This window comes from Augochlora pura, chromosome 4 (genome assembly GCF_028453695.1).
Source record: "Augochlora pura isolate Apur16 chromosome 4, APUR_v2.2.1, whole genome shotgun sequence".
Lineage (NCBI taxonomy): Eukaryota > Metazoa > Arthropoda > Insecta > Hymenoptera > Halictidae > Augochlora > Augochlora pura.
Window position 1 is genome coordinate 24,248,289 of NC_135775.1, and position 18,861 is coordinate 24,267,149.

An 18,861-nucleotide genomic window follows, 5' to 3' on the forward strand; every position below is an offset into this window, starting at 1 on the left:
ACCTCCCGGCTCCTCTTGCCCGTGTTCCTCCGCCTTCCTTCAATTTTTATCATTTTCTCCCCGTTGGATAGGGGACGCGGCATCCTCGGTTGAATGCCGGCGAGCAACAACGAGCCTCTCGGCAAAGCCGGCTCGCGGAGAAAGCGGCCGCGTCCGCCATGGGGAAAAGGGACCGCGGCCGAGAGCCAAACGAGACGGCGCTTCATTTCATTTCCCGTGGAAAAATTGTTCGATGTACCTGGTGGGCGCGTTGATTCGTCGTCTGCGACAGCGACGATCAAACGTGGTTGAACATTGAAAGAAGACAATGCTGCGAGAACGGCGAGGCAGGACGATCTTTTGGGTCTTTGAGATTCTATGACGATTTTTAACCCTTTCAGGGATGAATTTTTATAGTACAGAACGATCTATTTATTTATTATTGATTTTATTTAATTCGTTGACGTTTTGTTAGTATTGCCGAGTTCAACTAATTGTCATTATCTTTAGAATAACTACGTTTTTAATCTGTAATCGTAGAATAATTATAATTTGAAGAAAACTATTTTTTACAATTTTTTAAATTGTTACAAAATGTTATGTGATACGACAGACTCACCTGTGCATCTGCGAGGATGCGTCGCATCAAGGCCAAGGTGGGGTGCGTTGTAAGATCATCCTGAAGGGCGAGAGCCTCGCCTTCTTTGTTCAAGCGGTTTAGTGTGTTGAGAGCTGAAACAGATCATCGAAACATCAGAATTTCATTCAACGAATTGTTCTTAATTAATATTTATACAAAGTGCAAAAGGCGTACATCAGAGTTCGGTGAAAAGTAATTTCTTCAATAAATCGAATTTATAAAATTACAAGATATAATAAAAACATAATAAAATAACCAATGAATAACTAACCCGTAATCAATTACAATAACTAACGATTTATAATTTCCAACAATATTAACCAAACCACTTTTCACCCAACTCTGATGTTTATTAATGTTAGTAAAATATTTCCATCACAAAATAACGCTTCACTTAATAAAAATCACCAGTATTCAATACAGAATGCTACTTTTAACCAGCATTAATTTCGCACACACAGTTAGCCACCCAAAAACAAACCATTTGCCATTGTTAACACGGTGAAACATTGTTCAGAAAATAAGGAGAAGGATCGAGTAACCTAACAAGCCAATAATATAACAAAGAGCCTGAAGTCTAGTCGGGGTAGCAACGTCTACACCCCCGTGGCTCAAGACAGCTCTTTGATAATTATAGGATAGGCAACATTGTTTGTTAATTCCACAGCCACCGGCGACGCAAATGCACGCGTATTCGCAAATACAAACAACGAAGCTGCCGAGTCAGTCTTGCTCGGTGCGTCGTACGCATCAAATTTACATAATTACAGTTAACATTGTCTCTTGGTAACGTCAACCCTTTGACTCGAAGCGCAGCGCAATCAATTCCTTAAAATTGCTTAAAATACGTATATACAATAATTAATAATAAATAATTATTCTGTATAATATAGAAAGCATAGTGCGGTCAATTTCTTAAAATTATGTAAAATATATAGAGAGAGAATAATTAATAATAAATAATTATTGTATGCAATATGCGAAGCATAGCACAGTCAATTTCTTAAAATTATGTATAATCTATATAGAGAGAATAATTAATAATAAATTACTATACTATATAATATACAAAATTGTGTTATTTACAACATAACCTGCTGTATAAGGCTGATACAGTATAAGCCAATAAATACAAATAAAATCTGAGCAAGCTCTTCGTCAGAATTTACGCCCCGGCAACATAACCTAAATAAAGTATACTTCCCTGGGAAGTATACTTTCCGCAGGAAATCACGGTCCCATGATAAACAGCCCGGACAACGCCGCCAGGAGACACCGGGCCCCCAGTTACACCGGAATTACCACCACCGGCAATTTCCCCGGCACAATGCATACAGAGCATTTCGATACGCGGCGACCTATTAATTACCCTAATCTTGTACTCAACGCCACGCGAGGCTAATACATAATTTCGCGGAGACCTACATATTCTCTCATTAACCGTGGTACACCTGGCCGGGATCGCGGGATCCCGGGACGCGTCGAGGGATGCGTGCCGCTGAGCACGTCGAACCCGAACTACCTGCTTAGGCGAAACAGCCTCCGGTTCCACGGATATTAAAACTTCCGTTTAAATAACTATTGTTAATTACAGTAATAAAACTTGCGCGAGATGCTTCAGATTTTAGAGAATATGGTGAGTTTTGTAAAGTATGGTATTTGGATTTTAGGTTAGTTTTTTGGTAATTCTGTGGGTAATTTGTCGCGTTCGATGGTATAATGTTTACATTTTTAATAGTTCTTTTTTTTAAGTATAAGAGAGTTTAAATTTGTGTGATGAGTACTTTGGTTTATTAACGAAAGGGTGGTACTGTAAAAGGGAGGAGTTTTAGGGTGATAGCGAAGATTCTGTAATTTTAGTGACTTTTAATTTTTAATTCTGTAATTTTTAATTTTCTCCTAAATCAAATTTTATCCAATTTTGTCATAAACCGCACTATATTTATTACTTTCTATATTATTTTTCCACCAATCAGAATTAAAGTAACGGAAACAAATGAGCAAAGAATAAAATGAACGAATAATTCTCTCAATATTAAAAATAACCACTAGTATAAAACAAAAATGATCAGAAGAAACTACAGAACAGTAAAGAATCATCGACGAATGTCGCAGAATTTTCAACTTACTAAAATTACTAAATGATAAAATGCATCTCAAATTTTAATTTCTTACAATTTTTCACGGAGTTAGGGAATCATTGTTTCGCGTAAAAATCGCCAATGGCGAAGAGTATAGCGCTACAGGAAGAGAGAGCGAAAGTGAGGGAAACGTCGCTGTTTCAGCCGGGAAGATGGCCGTCGCTCCGTTCCCCGACTCGTTCGTCTCGCATTACCTTCACCGAGTCGTTCCCAACGACGGGGATAATTGAATTCTCGCAGCACGGTGCTCGTGGCGCGAACGCGGCGAAGGCCCGAGGGGTGGCCAAACTGTTATCGACAAGTTCGTTGGAGAAGCTCGTCCCGGGGCGCGCAGAGGACCGGGGACGCCATATCCCGCGGCCGTCCTCCTGGACGCGTCACGATATATCACGTCCGGACTTCCGAGTGCTCTTTGATGTAGATCGGCCCGGCGAAACTTCCGACGATCGAATCCACCTCTCCTCCACCTGTCTCTCGATCCGGCATCGGCCACGACCTCCGATCTTTCTATCGTCTATACTCTACCGCGCTCTCTATCTGCGGCTCCGCCAACGATTGCTTCTTTAGTGTCCCGTGATCTCGGCATCGACCATTTCTTTACTGCTCTCTCTCTCTCTCCTGATTTTTATACCGGCTTCTACGCGGTCCCGCGATTTTACGGCCACCTGCGATCGGTTCCCGTACTTTATCGGTACTCCGGTTTTATGGTTACCATACCGCCTCGCAGTTGTTCTTGCGGCTCTCCTCCATCGCTGGACTTTTCATTTCGATTCAGACGATCGTTCCAACGTTTATTTAAAAGGTTTAGTGTAGTTTCTGGTTTAAAAGATTTATTGTATTTTGTGGTTTAAGAGGTTTATTGTATTTTCTGGTTTAAGAGGTTTATTGTATTTTCTGTTTTGCTAGGTTTATTATATTTTATAATTTGCAAGGTTTATTGGATTTTATAATTTGCAAGATTTATTGTATTTTTTAATTTGCAAGGTTTATTGTATTTTATAATTTGCAAGATTTATTGTATTTTATAATTTGCAAAGTTTATTGTATTTTATAATTTGCAAGATTTATTGTATTTTATAATTTGCAAGATTTATTGTATTTTATAATATGCAAGATTTATTGTATTTTATAATTTGCAAGATTTATTGTATTTTGTGGTTTGGAAATGGCTATGCATTTTTAATTGGTTTCTTGTGCTGGAATTATGGTTGCAACTCTTTGCATTAAAAAACGTAAAATTAAATATTGTGGCTCGAGTATATTTTTAATGGTTTCTAAATGAATTTTTGGAAATGATTTTGCAATATTTAGATTTATGTACAGCTTGGATTTTATTGTTTCTATAGTGTGTGGATTTTACCAGAGTACAAACTGTGCTATTTCTAATAGAAAATTTTATCAAGCAATATCTTACACAGTAAAATAATTTTTAATCGTTTCTAAACAATTTTCGAAGTCGTAAATTCTCTGCTGACAAATTCAATCATTATCTCATACTATCATAATAATATTTATATAAAATAGCAATTTTCTTATCTTCCTCTTCGCTCGAGAATCCACTTCAAACATTCGACATCAAAATTCAACATCGCAAGAGAAAAATGTTATATAAATTATAAAAAGTTCAGCAATATCGAATCCCGAGCTACAAATAAAATTTACGATGAACCTAATAAAAATCGCACGGAGATTTCGAAAAATTGCAACGCGCTGGTATTTTTTTATATTTTCCCCGGGAAATCGATCGCGCGAATTGAATTCTCTGCGCGCACGGATCACGTTCGACGAGGCAGCGGCTACGTCGGCCGTAAACACGGCTCTCGGGCTAATATCTGCGGTAATAAATGAAAGTACGATGAAACAAGTATTGAACTTCGACGCGGGGCTCTCCGCGATGGTAGGAGTTTTTCGAGTGTGCTCCGTGCCGACATTTATGAAAGCTCGAGCGACCGGTGAAGCACACACAATACGTCTCTGCGTGGACGATGGGACAATAGAAACTCCGCGCTGCTTCCTAGGAGCGCCATTTGAAATTTATGTCCCGCTGCCGGTTCTTCCCGAACCCTCCCCCCGTGAAACCGAAGAGTTCCGACGGTATCGGGATCCCCGGCCCCCTTCGTCCGGCTGTTTAAACATCTTGCAATTTTCCAATCATCCGCCGCCGAATTTATTCAAGAAAACTTTCCGTCGTTTCAGCGAACAACACGGCCGCGACTATTTGTACTGCGTTTGGTCTTTCTACTGACTGGGGTCTTTCGATCGACGGGAGAGCAAACTGTAGTCGGTGGACCATGGACTGTACTGCGAATTAATGGTTGCCAATATCAATTCAGGGGATAATTAAGAAGATTGTTCTGATTTTAATTTCGTTGAAAATGGAACGTCTTTTTAATTCTTTGCGACGCTATTTTAATTGCAAATGTAATGTAATGACGATGTTAATAATAATAATAATAATAATAGTAATTATATACAATATATAATATAATATAATACATAATAATAATATACTTGAAACTAATAATAACTCAAACTATAGCCTTCTAAATCCTGACTGGGTCCACCCTGGAAATTAAATCCTGCGACTCGTGCAGCAATTAAATTAACATACTCTGCGACGGATATAATAATCATAACAACGAGAAATCCCTCAGACTTCCTGCAACCTTTTTTAACAAATATAAAAACCTCGAGACCCTTATAATGTCCACATGCATCGTACGAAACATTTTCACTGACCCAGTTTCAAACAGCGCGCAGAGGTAATCATTCCGGATTAAACTTCGTAATTTTCAGGTAATTTGTTCAGCGACGCAGTCGGAAACAGGTCGTCGCTGCAAACTGTATTACGAATAAATAATTGAGCGGGGCGCGTGTAATCGGTTCATTTATGCAACGACGTGAACCGGCGGCTATAATTGCGCCGATACCATAATCGGTAGTCCGGCAACGTCGACGGCTCGTCCGACGACGGATTCCTTCTTATCCTCTCTCGTCGCTTCGTTAACGTCGCGGCGACGGTTCGTCGTCGAAAGGAACGCCGGCCGTTCGCTTCCGAGCGCGAACGCGGATAAGCTTAACGCAATTACCTCGTGAATTATTTGTTCCGCGGCTCCGGCGAAACGAAATGAATTTAACCGGGAAACGGCGGTCTGCGCAGCCGCGAGTGAGTGAGAGAGAGAGAGAGCTAAATTGTCGCTGAAAAATTCACGGGCGTATCGCCGGGGCGAGCGCGCGTGCTTAAGTATTAAAACACTTATCAAACGTGACACCGGCCCGAAACGATACCGCGGCTTGTTGCTCCGAAGTTTATGAAAAAATTAGCCGAGCGGCGAGGAAATCTCGAGGATCGCGGGAGAATTCTTTGAAGGTGCTACCTTCTCTGGGAATATTTTGTCGCGAAGGAGGATTTATAGGTTATGCTGGATTTTTTTATAGTCGTAGTGGCGTGTCAATTGTTGTTAATATGGGGGTGTGAGTTTTCAATTTTATAGACAGAAAGAAAAATTTATTTCATAGCATAGAACTCTCTTCTTTGATATTCAAGAAATTATATATTTTAAGCGCTTGTTTTAAATTTTAAATAACAGCACAGTGTAGTAGTAGTAATTTAGTAATATTGTACTAGCAATAGTTACTAATTTTAGTAATTTAATAAAATATTGTTACCCGCACAAGAGTTTAAATTTTTGGGCAAAAATAATTTTATTTTACACTATAGAATCCACTCTCTTCTTCGATGTCTAAAAATTATATATTATATATTATTTAGTGAATCGTTCGCTTCGATTTTCGTGGGATTTATAGGCGGCTTGGATTTGGAATCGACTGGAACAGCACTCGGCGGACCGGGTAGGTTCGCATCGTTCTTAATTAGAATACACTTTTCTTTGTTATTAATGATTCCCACGCGGTGCGGCGGCGCGTGTTTCGTCGGAATACGGTAATAGAATTAAGGAAAGTTCGCCTGGGAATAGACGACGACGTTAGAAGTTCCACGATATTATCCGGTAGGCGTATCGCTATCGGCGATCGGACCTAATAATGGAATTAATGCGCGGGCGCCGCCGCCGGTGCAACAGCTATGTTTGAGGCCCGGGCGCAGAGTATTTGTATAGGAATTGGCAAGTTACACGTGTGCCTGGAACGTTCCCGGAATTGAATCAATAACTTGGAGATTCGGTGGCTGTCGGAGGATATTCTGAGTTAAATTGGGGATCCTCCGGTGATCCGAAATTATCTCCTATTGAATTCCAGGAGCCGTAGCGGTGTCGGAGAGGCATTATTCGATTTAGACGATCGATTTGTTTCCGCGGATGGAAGGAATTTTGGAATTCTCGAGATTTCTGGGAGGCTCGAGAATTAATGAGATTTTTGAAGACTTTAGATTTTCCAAGACTCTAGATTTTTAAAGAGTTTAGATTTTCCAAGACTTTAGATTTCCAATGATTCAAAATTTTAAAAGGCTCAAGATTTTCCAAGACTCCTGGTTTTCCAAGACTCTAGATTTTCTAAGACTCAAGATTTTCTAAGACTCAAGATTTTCCAAGACTCGAAATTTTGGAAATTTCAAGAATTAATATGACTAGATTTTCCAAGACTTTAGATTTTCAATGATTCAAAATTTTAAAAGGCTCAAGATTTTCCAAAACTCCAGGTTTTCCAAGACTCTAGATTTTCCAAGACTCTAAATTTTCTAAAACTCAAGATTTTCCAAGACTCGAGATTTTGAAAATTTCAAGAATTAATAACACTAGATTTTTAAAGACTTTAGATTTTCCAAGACTCAATATTTTTCAAAATTCAAAGTTTTTCAATGACTCAAGTTTTTCCAAAAATCAAATTTTCCATGACTCAAGATATTATAACCCTACCGTTTTTCCAAGACTGAAGCTTTTCCAGGACTCAAGACTTTCCAAGACTCAAAATTAACCTGGTTAAAAATTTTCTAAGACTCATCATTTTCCAAGACTCAATATCTCCCCACCCCCACCATTTCCAAACACTTCCAAGGCTCCGCCACTTCAAGATTTACAATACTCCCGATATCCCACGGAATTTCATGTCCTCCAATACCAACTTGGAAATCCCCTAACAATTTCGACACCTTCGAGCCTAAGTGTCCCGAAACTACCCCAGCTCCGGACTCTTCCAAATTGCCCAAGACTTTCCGAGATTGGCCCGATTTCCTCGCGGCGATAGCTTTCGAGATTTTCCAATCCGTATCGATCCGAGTGCTCGAGCATCCTCGAGTGGCCCCCGACGCGTTTCGTACTCTTAGGCGAACGATTCGCGAGAGGATCGCGCTCGCGCGTCTTGGAGTCCCATCGCTGGGCGGTACCGAGGCGCATCGGGTTACGGCCAGGTATGCGCATTAAAGCGCGCCGGAGCCGGGGCCGACCCTAGCCAGGTGGTATATAGGTCTACGTGCAAACACGCGAGCACGTTAAGTGCGCTTCCAGCACGAGGTCGCTATGATACCGGCCGGGGGGGAACCGCGAAGGGGTTAGCCTGATATATGGGATGGGCCCCGTATTATGCGCGTACGCAGCGGAATAGCTATTCTTTACGAGCGTCCGCGAAAACTGAATGCCTGTTCAATATCGCCGAGGGCCCCGCGGCCTCGAAAAGTGCGCGTGGATGTAAATACGATCGCCGCGCGGAATCTACGTTGACACCTTTCCGAACGAGATGCTCTCTAACCCTTTGGCTACGGCATATAATCGGACGCGCGCGATTTCCATTGGAATCGTAGGAATGCCATATCTCCTAACATATAGCCATACTTTAAAATTGTAATAATTATACCGAGGACTATTACGCGATATAAAAAAATTGTCTGCACCGATTGCAAATTATAAAAACCAAATAATAATTTTTAATCGATTTAATAGATGAAGAATAGTAGATTGATGGTGAACGGAAAATTGCTGATCTTGGAATTGCTATAACTTCGAGGGAAAAAATCGTACGAACATCTACTATAGCTCATTTTAAAGCTCGAAGCTTCCGCTTTTAAACCCCCATAGTTTATTTTCCAGAGATTATTTTTTATCCTAAAGAAAAATTAAAAATTAGAGCCCCTTTTCCTCCTTCGAAGTTCTCTAATAAATTGAACCGACTCCGCAGACTTTACGAAATTATATTATTAATAAAGACAAGATCCGCACCAAAGAATTTTTCTACCATTAACACGCAGCATCTTATTCTAATCTTATTACACAACAAACTCGATCGCAATAATTTGCCACTCGATTTACGTTATTAGACAAACAAAAATTCCAGAAACCTGCTACAATTGCTCTGAAAAATGATATTAATCTCCATAAAACGTGCAAAATCTTGAAATTCGTACAATCGACACGCTTGATTAGGGTCTCGCTGTTCGCTATACCCGCGAGATAAAACGATTGTGAGTACGGATACAGGTGTCAGGACTAGAACAGGTACGCCGTGAGAATCGAGCAACGACGAACCTCCACCATATTAATTAGTCGTGCTCGAACGGAGGGGGAGGGGGTTTGAGGGGGTTGTGCTACGATACGGGGAACCAATCACCAGAAAAGCCCCATGTGCGCCAATGAAATAATAATCCCTGGTACCGTTTCTGTGCGTCTCACCAGACTCACCTTCCTCGAAGGGCTGCGCCCGTTTAGCGAACGCCTTCGAGAAAACGCCGCGCGGCTTCGCGGCCTCCACGCCGTTTTCTACGGCTGCGCTCATTTTTCTGAGTGGTCCTTCACAGTGGTGCTTCTATTGCCACGTAGGATAAAGGGACCATCTGAAATTTCACGTCACACTCTAGATCTCTGGTCGAGAAACGAACCCGCACGGCTCACCACGGCGATTAAACACCGACAAATATTTTTTAGAATTAATATTAAAAGGGTGACTTCGTCGAAAGGGTGAAGAGTTCGATCCGGAGACTCGTCGAGATGTTGTCTGTCTGTCGTCGATAAAAAGCACAGACTTTCTTCAATCTGCGAGATTTCGCGCAGAATTATTTTTTAAACGCGACTGCGCCGGTGATTTCGTGCACTTTTGATGATTGTTGCAATGTTAACTAGTTAGGTGATGAGTATACTTGGCATAAACGTTGCCATACCTTCGTCAGGAGTATACTCTATCAAACAGTAATTTTATTAAATAATAAACACCTTCATTAACACATTCGCGAGATTTTATCAGGCCTTTGAATATTTTAATATCACATTTTAATATCTTTTTATGCACAAGTAAAATATCACAGTGACAGTGAATACGAACCTGTTAAACCATAAACTGTCCAAAGATATTATATATAAAAACAGAGCATAAAGAAAATGAAAAGTATAGTCACAGATAATTAATAAAGAAAGCTTGTTATTTAGACCAAGAAATAAACGAGTTCTCAAACGAATACAACGAAACGAACCGCGAAAATAATGCGAGATCTCCGCGAACTACCCTAAATAATTCGCCTAAAACGCGGCGGCTTCAGGCGCGCGCGCGCACACTCGGCCAATTAAACTCCAATTAAAATTCTCTGGCGGCGAACAGAGAAGCCCGTTATTTCCAATCGTTTATCTAAATAAAAGTTCCTTCCTTTTCCCGTCGCCCATAATTACCGGCTTCCGGACACAGGCTCGCTGTGACACACCGTCGCGAATCGCGGACGAAACGTTGACTCATCGGGCGCGCGCGAGATCGCCAGGACGCATAAATCAACGCGGAACCTCGTCGAAAAGTCCGGGAGAATTTATCGAGCGCGTCCTTCGCCGTGTGTAATGATAAATTATGACGATCGAATATCGGGTTCCATTTAGGGGAACGCGGTGGACGAGCAGGGCACGCGCAACCCTCTGTGTTAGGGTGGCCGGTGCAGTTTTTAGGGGATCCGAGTCATCGTGTCGGTGTCTCTGTTGATGCATTGGTGTACCTGTGAACGTAGCTTCGAGGCGTAATGACATTAACCCTTTGCGCCTCGAAGCCATTTCAACTGGAAATCTGAAGTCATTTCTCTGGCTTATAGTATTTATTTTTATTTTATATAATAAAAGGAATTTTATGCTTATGTAATTGATTCTTGTCATTCGTATCAATATAACATAACCTTAAAAAATTTTCAAAATGCAAAGTTTATTACTATAGAAATTTGTTAACCCTTTGTAGTCGCAGCTATTTTCACTGGAAATCCAAAATATTTCTTCAGACTTACAGTGTTCCAATTTTATATAATCCGGAGCATTTTATTCATTATAAAATTGAATTTTATGACTTATGTAACAGATTTATGACATAAAATTATGAACAATTTTTTAAATATTAGTGAATTTGATAAAGATTATTTTAAAACGTGGCATGGTAATATTTAGAGGCGCCATTCGACCGCAAAGGGTTAAATCATAGAAATAATTTTGCAACGTGATAGAAGAATTTTACGGCGCCTCGCAGTCACCGCTCGACTGCAAAGGGTTAACTTGCCGACAGCTCGGTAAACAAGGGTTGTCGAGCTCGTCGCGCAGCGCCGGATGTCCGCAAACATTCGACAACATCGTGAAAGTATCGAGTGGAGGATCTGCCGAATTTTTCCGAGAATCGTCGACCCTTCGATAAATTATTTAGAAGCGAGCTCGCGTGCTGAGCTAATTTCGCGGTATTGTTATTTTAGTTTCCGTTAGGGGCAATTTTACGCGTCTCTGCGATGGCCGGTGCGAAGCTTGCAAACTTTTATGCATTTTGCATAAAGTCGCCAGATTTTTATGCGCTTCTACGTTGCCCGATTATTAATCCCCGCATTTTCACAGGTTTTTATTCGAAGCGACGGCCGCCATTTTTACACGCCTTCATTTCGCGCGCGGGCTTCTTTGTATTTTTATTCGGCGCGATGGCGTATTCTTTTGTTTATTGTGTTTTTATTTTGCGCGAGGGGGTGGTTTGCAGACTTTTGCGCGCTTTTATTTGACGTGATGGCTAGGTTGCGGATTTTTATGTATTTTTATTTGGCGTCGTGGATAGTTTGCGGATTTTTTGTGTGTTTTTATTTTGTGTGGCGATTAGGGGGATGACTTTTGTATGGGTTTATTTGGTGTGGTGGATTGTTTGCTGATTTTTAGGTATTTTTATTTGACGAGGTAGATAGTTTACAGATTTTTATGTATTTTTATTTGACGAGATAGATAGTTTACAGATTTTTATGTATTTTTATTTGACGAGATAGATAGTCAGCAGATTTTTAGGTATTTCTATTTGACAAGATAGGTAGTTTACAGATGTTCATATATTTTTATTTGGCACGATGGCTAGTCTGTATATTTTTACGTACTTTTATTTTTGCAATAGTTACTCTACAGACTTTCATGTATTTTTATTCAGTTTTACACTTACTACATAGACTGTGATATATTTTTATTCAACACTACAACTCTATAAATTTCTATATACAATATTTTTATTTGACTCGACGACTAGTCTATCAAGTTTTAAATATTTTTATTTCCTATAACGACCGGTCTATAAATTTCTATATCCATCCAACATTTCTTAAACCCACTAAAAATCGCAACCACTTCTTAATTAACTTTATTGCATCAAAGAATATTCCCCCGAACTTACATCAAATTTGCTATTTCTCAATTAATACCAAAATAAACCATCGTTCCAGAATAAAAATAAAACGATCAAACGCAAAGGAGAAACTGTAAATTTTACAACAAGAGAAAATTAATATAAATAAAACGAATCTTTATAAACCTGTTTCAGAAAACAATCTAAACATCCACGAATTTCCAGGGAACTCGACGTCGGTCGGAGGTTAATGAAATCCCGTGGAATTAATTCCAGTCGAGCTAGCGGAGCGTCGATACGTCGGTCCGTAGATGGAACAAAAGGCTCGAAAGGGTAGTGGTGGTGGTGGGGGGGGGGGGGGATGAGGTGGACACGATGTAAATCTGACAGTGGACAGAGATAACAATCGCGGGAACTGTAACCAGCCGGAATCTCGTTCGGCGGTGCTTCACGAGCAGACACTTTGAGCAACGGGGCACGGGACGCGTTTCAAAATAAGCCAGTAATTTCGTATACGGACGTAGGGCAGACGCGAGTGCTGTTGTCACGTTTATCCCGAGCCACGGCGAAGTTGCGAACGTGACCCACGACCCCCCACCGTTCAATTCCGAAATGGACGTGGTATACCAGTTTGTCGATCCCTTTCTCGCCGGCCCGGCGGGAGAGAAAGAGAGAGAGAGAGAGAGGGAGAGGGAGTTCAGCGTGTGACAGTTTCATCTAGCCGAGGGATATCGTGACAAAGCCCCATGCGGAGCGACGATTTCTTTGTCCCCGGGAAACTGGTACGTCTTCATCGGCCCTCAAGGTCGCCGTGCGAATGTTACTGCCAGGGATCGAGCCGAGAAACACTCGATATTCAATTTCCATCCAACGTTTCTCCTTCTTTGGGAAAAGAATGCTTCGAGGAGCTTTATTCGTGATTTCAACCCTTTGCTCTTCAAAGCATTTTAACTGCAGATGTGAAATAATTTTTCTGGTTTGTGGTATATGTATTTTATGTGCAGAGGGTATTTTATGCGTGCGAGATTAATTCTTGTGCCAAGGCTTTCAATCATTTTTTAAAAATAAAGGCTGTTATAATTTTTTAAATATAAAGCCTGTCATAATCTTTAAATACAAAGTCTGTTATACTTTTTAATATGAAGTCTCTGGGTATAAGAATTATTTTTGACAAAGGGTCGAGTTAAAAAGTAGTGACTAAATAATGGTTCTAATATTTCTAAATCAAACAAAGATTTAATTTATATTTTTATTTGAAGCGTATATATAGAAATATAAAATTTATACAATATTTAAAAACAGCAATACATAGATTCAAATTAGAGAAAACCTAATTCCAAGCTATCAATTTCTTATCAAAAGAAATCCACATTTAATTATCATTCTCAAATAAATTTCATAATCGAACATCTAACCTTAACTCTTCACAAATTTTTCCCATACACAAACGAAAAGAATAAACATAAAAATACCACAAAATTTAAACAATATAAAATTCACTAGAAATCTACTAAAAAAGTATTACTAAACTAAAAGTTCTCTTCGATGGTAAATGAGCAAAGGAACACGGTGAAGAACGAAGATGCAATAAACTCATTAAATCGCCGCTTAGTATGCCACGGTGCGAAAGACTATAGTCTAGTAAAAGGCCGCGGTGACGTTGACCGGAGAAAGTCGGACGCCGCTCGTCCGATCGCGAGATCCCCCGGTAATTCGTGGTATGAACGGTGCCTGTCCCGGCACAGAATGGCAAGGTAATGCCGATGTAATTTGTATTTACGGGGCCCCCCCCTCTCGCGGCGCCATTGTACGACGTTTCTCAATGGGCCACCACCCGCCACATATCCTTTTCGGTAGACGCATCCATCGGCCGACAAAGCGAAGAAAAGGGACTCTCCTCGCGACGTTAGAGATCCTGCCTATCCAAAGCCCTTCTGCGGCCCGACCTTGATACGTTTCACGGCGAAAACTCACTAATGGGAATCAGACGTCGAATGGGAGCCGGAGAAGAATATCATTTCCCTTAATATATTATGGACGACGGGGAGACATTCTTCTCTCGGTTAATGGCTCTCGTGCGGACGCGGCATAAGAGGCTTTGGGGAATCTGTCGCAGCGGCGATGTTCAGCTGCGATTTTTATTATCTGAGATGATGCTGGATATTATACGAGTGGGAGATAAATTTATTTAGCTGGAGGAGGCTTGGCTGGAGTTATTACAAAATCGCGATTGAAATTGGACGAAGCCTAAACTGGTATTTTTAATAATAATTTCTGAGTGGAGATGTGGTTCAATGTTTTATAATAGATAACATTTGAAATCCTGGAAATGGATGGTTGTGCTTAATTTATTAGACTAAAGGTTCTATAAACCCCTAAGAAGATATTTGAATCTTGATGATAATTTAATGAATAGCAAAACAGCATTTTTAATAATAATTCTGGAGTGGAGACGTTGCTCAATCTTTTATAATAGATATCATTTGAAATCGTGAAAGTGGATGGTTGTGCTAAATTTATTAGAGTACAAGGAGGTGTATAAACCCTTTGAGAAGATATTTGAATCGCGATCATAATTTACTGAACACCAGATCGGCATTTTTAATAATAAATCTCGAGTGAAGACGTCGCTTAATATTCTAGATCGTTTAAAATCGTAGAAGTAGGTCGTTGTGCTAAATTTATTAGGATAAAAGGTGGTTTTCATGAACTTTTTGAAAAGACGATTGAATCGCGATAATATTTTAATGAATACCAAACCAGAATTTTTAATAATAATTCTTGAATAGAGACGTGCCTTCATGTTTTAAAATAAAGATCAATTGAAATCGTAGAAGTGGAAGATCGTGCTTAATTTATTGAGGTAGAAGAGGCTCTCTAGTCTTTTCATAAAAATGCTTGAATCGCGATCATAACTGATCGAACCCCACCCAGCATTTTTAATAATAATTCTCGCGAGAATATACAAGCTAATAGAAATTTTAATTTTCTAATAGACATCGCATAAAACTAATGAAATTAATATTTATACCAAATCTACTAGAATCGAAAAGGTTCTTTAATTTCCGCGATCGCTTTGAATCTTGCAAAAGATGATTTCATGCGAAAAATAATTTTATATCTACAGTTAAAATGGCTTCGAAGTGCAAAGATTTAATTTCCTTGATCGCTTTGATTCATTGTCTCGAGGGAATCTCGATGCGATCGAGATTCTCGCGGCTAACAAGAATCGACGAAGAGTTCGCGACCGCGGCGAATGGCTTCTTTCCTCTTCGCGGTGAACAGGGGGTTATATGGTGTTCGCGCCCGTGAGATTACCAGAACGGTATACTGTTGCGATAATTAAGCGGATTCTACCGGCTGCTCATGAATATTAATGCGGGTGTACGTCGGCGCGGGGGAGAACGTGGACGGCCGCTGTTCTTTGAACGGCCGAAACAAGAAGCTGCCTCGTTACAGGCTCCTACCTCATTTCAGGCTGCGTCTTTTTTGAGGCTCTAGCTTTTCTTTCAGGTTGTACCTTTTATTTCAAGCTCTATTTTTTTTTGAGAGTCTACCTTTTATTTCAGGCTCCACCTTTTATTTCGGGCTCCACCTTTTATTTCAGACTCTGTCTTTTATTTCAAGCTCTGTCTTTTCTTGAGGCTCTACCTTTTATTTCAAGCTCTGTCTTTTTTTTGAGGCTCTACCTTTCATTTCAAGCTCTACCTTTTATTTCAAGCGCTATCTTTTTTTGAGGCTCTACCTTTTATTTCAAGCTCTATCTTTTTCTGAGACTCTACCTTTCATCCCAATCTCCACCTTTTATTTCAAGCTCTATCCTTCTTTGAGTATTTCAGTAAACTCTAACAGTTTATCCACACTTAACAATTTACCAATTTATCTTCAACAGTTCATCGAGAATCAGAGAGCTGTTTCTGAAGCAGCGACTCGATCATGTTGCACGGCCGCTGGAAACCTCCTCGAAACAGTATCAAACTTTTAATTTCGCGAGCTCCCGTACGTCGCGGCGCTCGCGAACTTCCACTCTGATTACCATGCGGAAGCGTTTTAAGACAGATAATTGCGATGCTCTGCGCACGAGGCGAAGCGAGGCGAAAAAAAAAGCCGCGCGCGTCTCCACGCGATAATTAACATTTCGAGTCCTACGGGAGGATTCTCCGGCCCGCGGAGTTAAGGGACGCGAGCCACGGCGACGGGAACACGATTAAATCGTCGCGGCAGGAAGTTCGCCAGGGGCAGGTGTCGGGTTTAATCGAATCGGGATCGAAAGGACACGGCCGAGTAAAGTTCGGTGTTTCGGCGAGCGCCGCACGCGAGAAGAGTGGCCCGGCTCGAAGCCCTCGGCCTCCGGCTTTTATTTCTTCTACTTCTGGCTTAATTAGCGGCCCCTGGCCCGCGACCGCTAATTATAACGCGGCGTTTTCGACGTTAGCCGGCATCGCCGCGATTCTCTCGTTTTCTCTCGGAGCGAGCAGCCGAAACTCCACGACCCGTTTCTTTCCGCTCCATTCCTCTTCCGAGCTTTCGATTACCAGGAAATCGGCGCACAGAGAATCCAGAAGGACAAAATCCTACTCGGCTATGATTTATGCCGGCACGACCGATTTAACCCTTTGCGTTAGGACGACTCTTTGACGATGGGTTTTAGAGTGATTGCGCGCGATTAGCGATCGAGATCGCCGCGGACGCGATGATTTACGCTCGCGCAATTGATTAACTATTTAGTATAGGTCCGATACTTATTCTTGATATATGAATCGATTTTTTAATTATTTTTATTTTTTTATTGCCGTTGTTAAGAGGCAAGTATTTATTTTTCTCATATAAAATTACATTTAGCATTATTAGATGGAATATGCGTCCATCGTCCCTACTTATGACCCTCAATAGATGCATGCATGCACTATAGTCCACACAGATTGCTTTCACCGACCGCATAATACCGCTTTAACCCTTTGCCGTAGTTTAAAGAGTCATCGTGATGGGGATTTCTAGTAATATCCTATTAAGTATGACTGTACTAAGTCGAAATAAAATTCTGTACTCTTGCCATCAATATTTAATAATTTTAGTAAATGTGCACTTTATTATACAATAAATACAGAGTTTCTTTTTCTCCAAAAAATGATTAAAATCGAAACAGTGCTTGATATCGTAACTATGAAGAAAACAATACAGCAAGAGGTTAAGGGTTATTCTAAAATTACCCTAAACAGTGCGATATTTATATTTCATAACCATTTTATTCTAAATCATAAAAATATCTTTATTGTAAAATACAAAATTGCAATTTCCTTATGACGTGTCTACACATCGTACACATAATTTTTAATACTAAAAATTATATATATGCACTGTCAAGTTATTTTACTATATATATATGTACTATACTTGTACCAGTTGCTTTGACGTCATTAACCCACGCGTTTCCAGGAGCGCAATAAATAAAAGGAAGAGAAAAAAAATAGGTGATATCTATCCGTCTCCCTTGACATGACTTTTTTTTTACCACGCAGATTGCCCATTTGTCCCACAGCGGGGCGGCAGAAAAAATGAGAAGTGCTCGGTGGCACAAAGGACAAGCCCGGTCGAAAGACTCCCCGGCAGTCGCTTTTCTGCGCGCGCGAGAACGTATTGAGTAAGCGGAGTTACGCGCGGCTGTAATTAAAAGCTTGCTCGCGCCGTAATTGTATCGATTGTTCGCCGCTCGTGCACGCTCCCACGAATACCCTCCTTCTTCGCCCCTTTACCCCCTCGCCGCCTCTCCTGGTCGCTCTTGATCGCTTTTAGTCGCTCTTTCTTTAGGCTTCTCTTGGTCGCGCTCTTTTTCTCTGTCGCTTTCTCTCTCTTGGTCGCTATTTCTCTTTCTCTTTTTTGGTTGCAATTTCTCTCTCTTGATCGCTCTTTCTATTTTTCTCTCTTGGTCGCTCTTTCTCTATTTCTCTTTCTCTCTTGATCGCTCTTTCTCTATTTCTCTTTCTCTCTTGATCGCTCTTTCTCTATTTCTCTTTCTCTCTTGATCGCTCTTTCTATTTCTCTCTCTTGATCGCTGTTTTTCTATTTCTGTCTCTCTTGATCGCTCTTGCTCTATTTCTCTCTCTCTTGATCGCTATTTCTCTATTTCTCTCTCCCTTGGTCGCTCTTTCTATTTTTCTCTCTTGATCGCTCTTTCTCTATTTCTCTCTCTCTTTCTCTTGATCGCTCTTTCTATTTTTCTCTCTTGGTCGCTCTTTCTCTATTTCTCTCTCTCTTTCTCTTGATCGCTCTTTCTATTTTTCTCTCTTGGTCGCTCTTTTTCTATTTCTCTTTTTTTCTCTTGATCGCTATTTCTCTATTTCTCTCTCTCTCTCGATTGCTCTTTCTCTGTTTCTCTCTCTCTCTCTCTCTGTGTCTCCCCCTCTCTCCCCCGCCCTCCCCCGTTCGCTGTTTGCTTCCGCCCCGGTGTCGCGTAGAATCGATCGCGGGTCGCTTGCACAGTGACTCACTGAGGTCGTCGAATTAGAGGTACGTGTTCATTAATCCCGAACAGCCTCTGCCTACCCCCCTCATCGG

The 18,861-nt window shown here is 40.7% G+C and overlaps 1 long non-coding RNA gene across 1 annotated transcript in view; it reads right to left on the minus strand.

Moving 5' to 3' along the window:
* Positions 1-465: 465 nt before the first annotated feature.
* The window catches only part of LOC144468538 (uncharacterized), a 48,294-nt gene continuing 29,898 nt past the window's right edge, over positions 466-18,861 (minus strand). The window contains exons 2-4 of the long non-coding RNA XR_013493827.1: positions 9,390-9,541; positions 599-711; positions 466-507 (exon numbers count right to left, since the gene is read on the minus strand). This is a non-coding gene — a long non-coding RNA (uncharacterized LOC144468538). The remainder of the gene's footprint in view (positions 508-598; positions 712-9,389; positions 9,542-18,861) is intronic.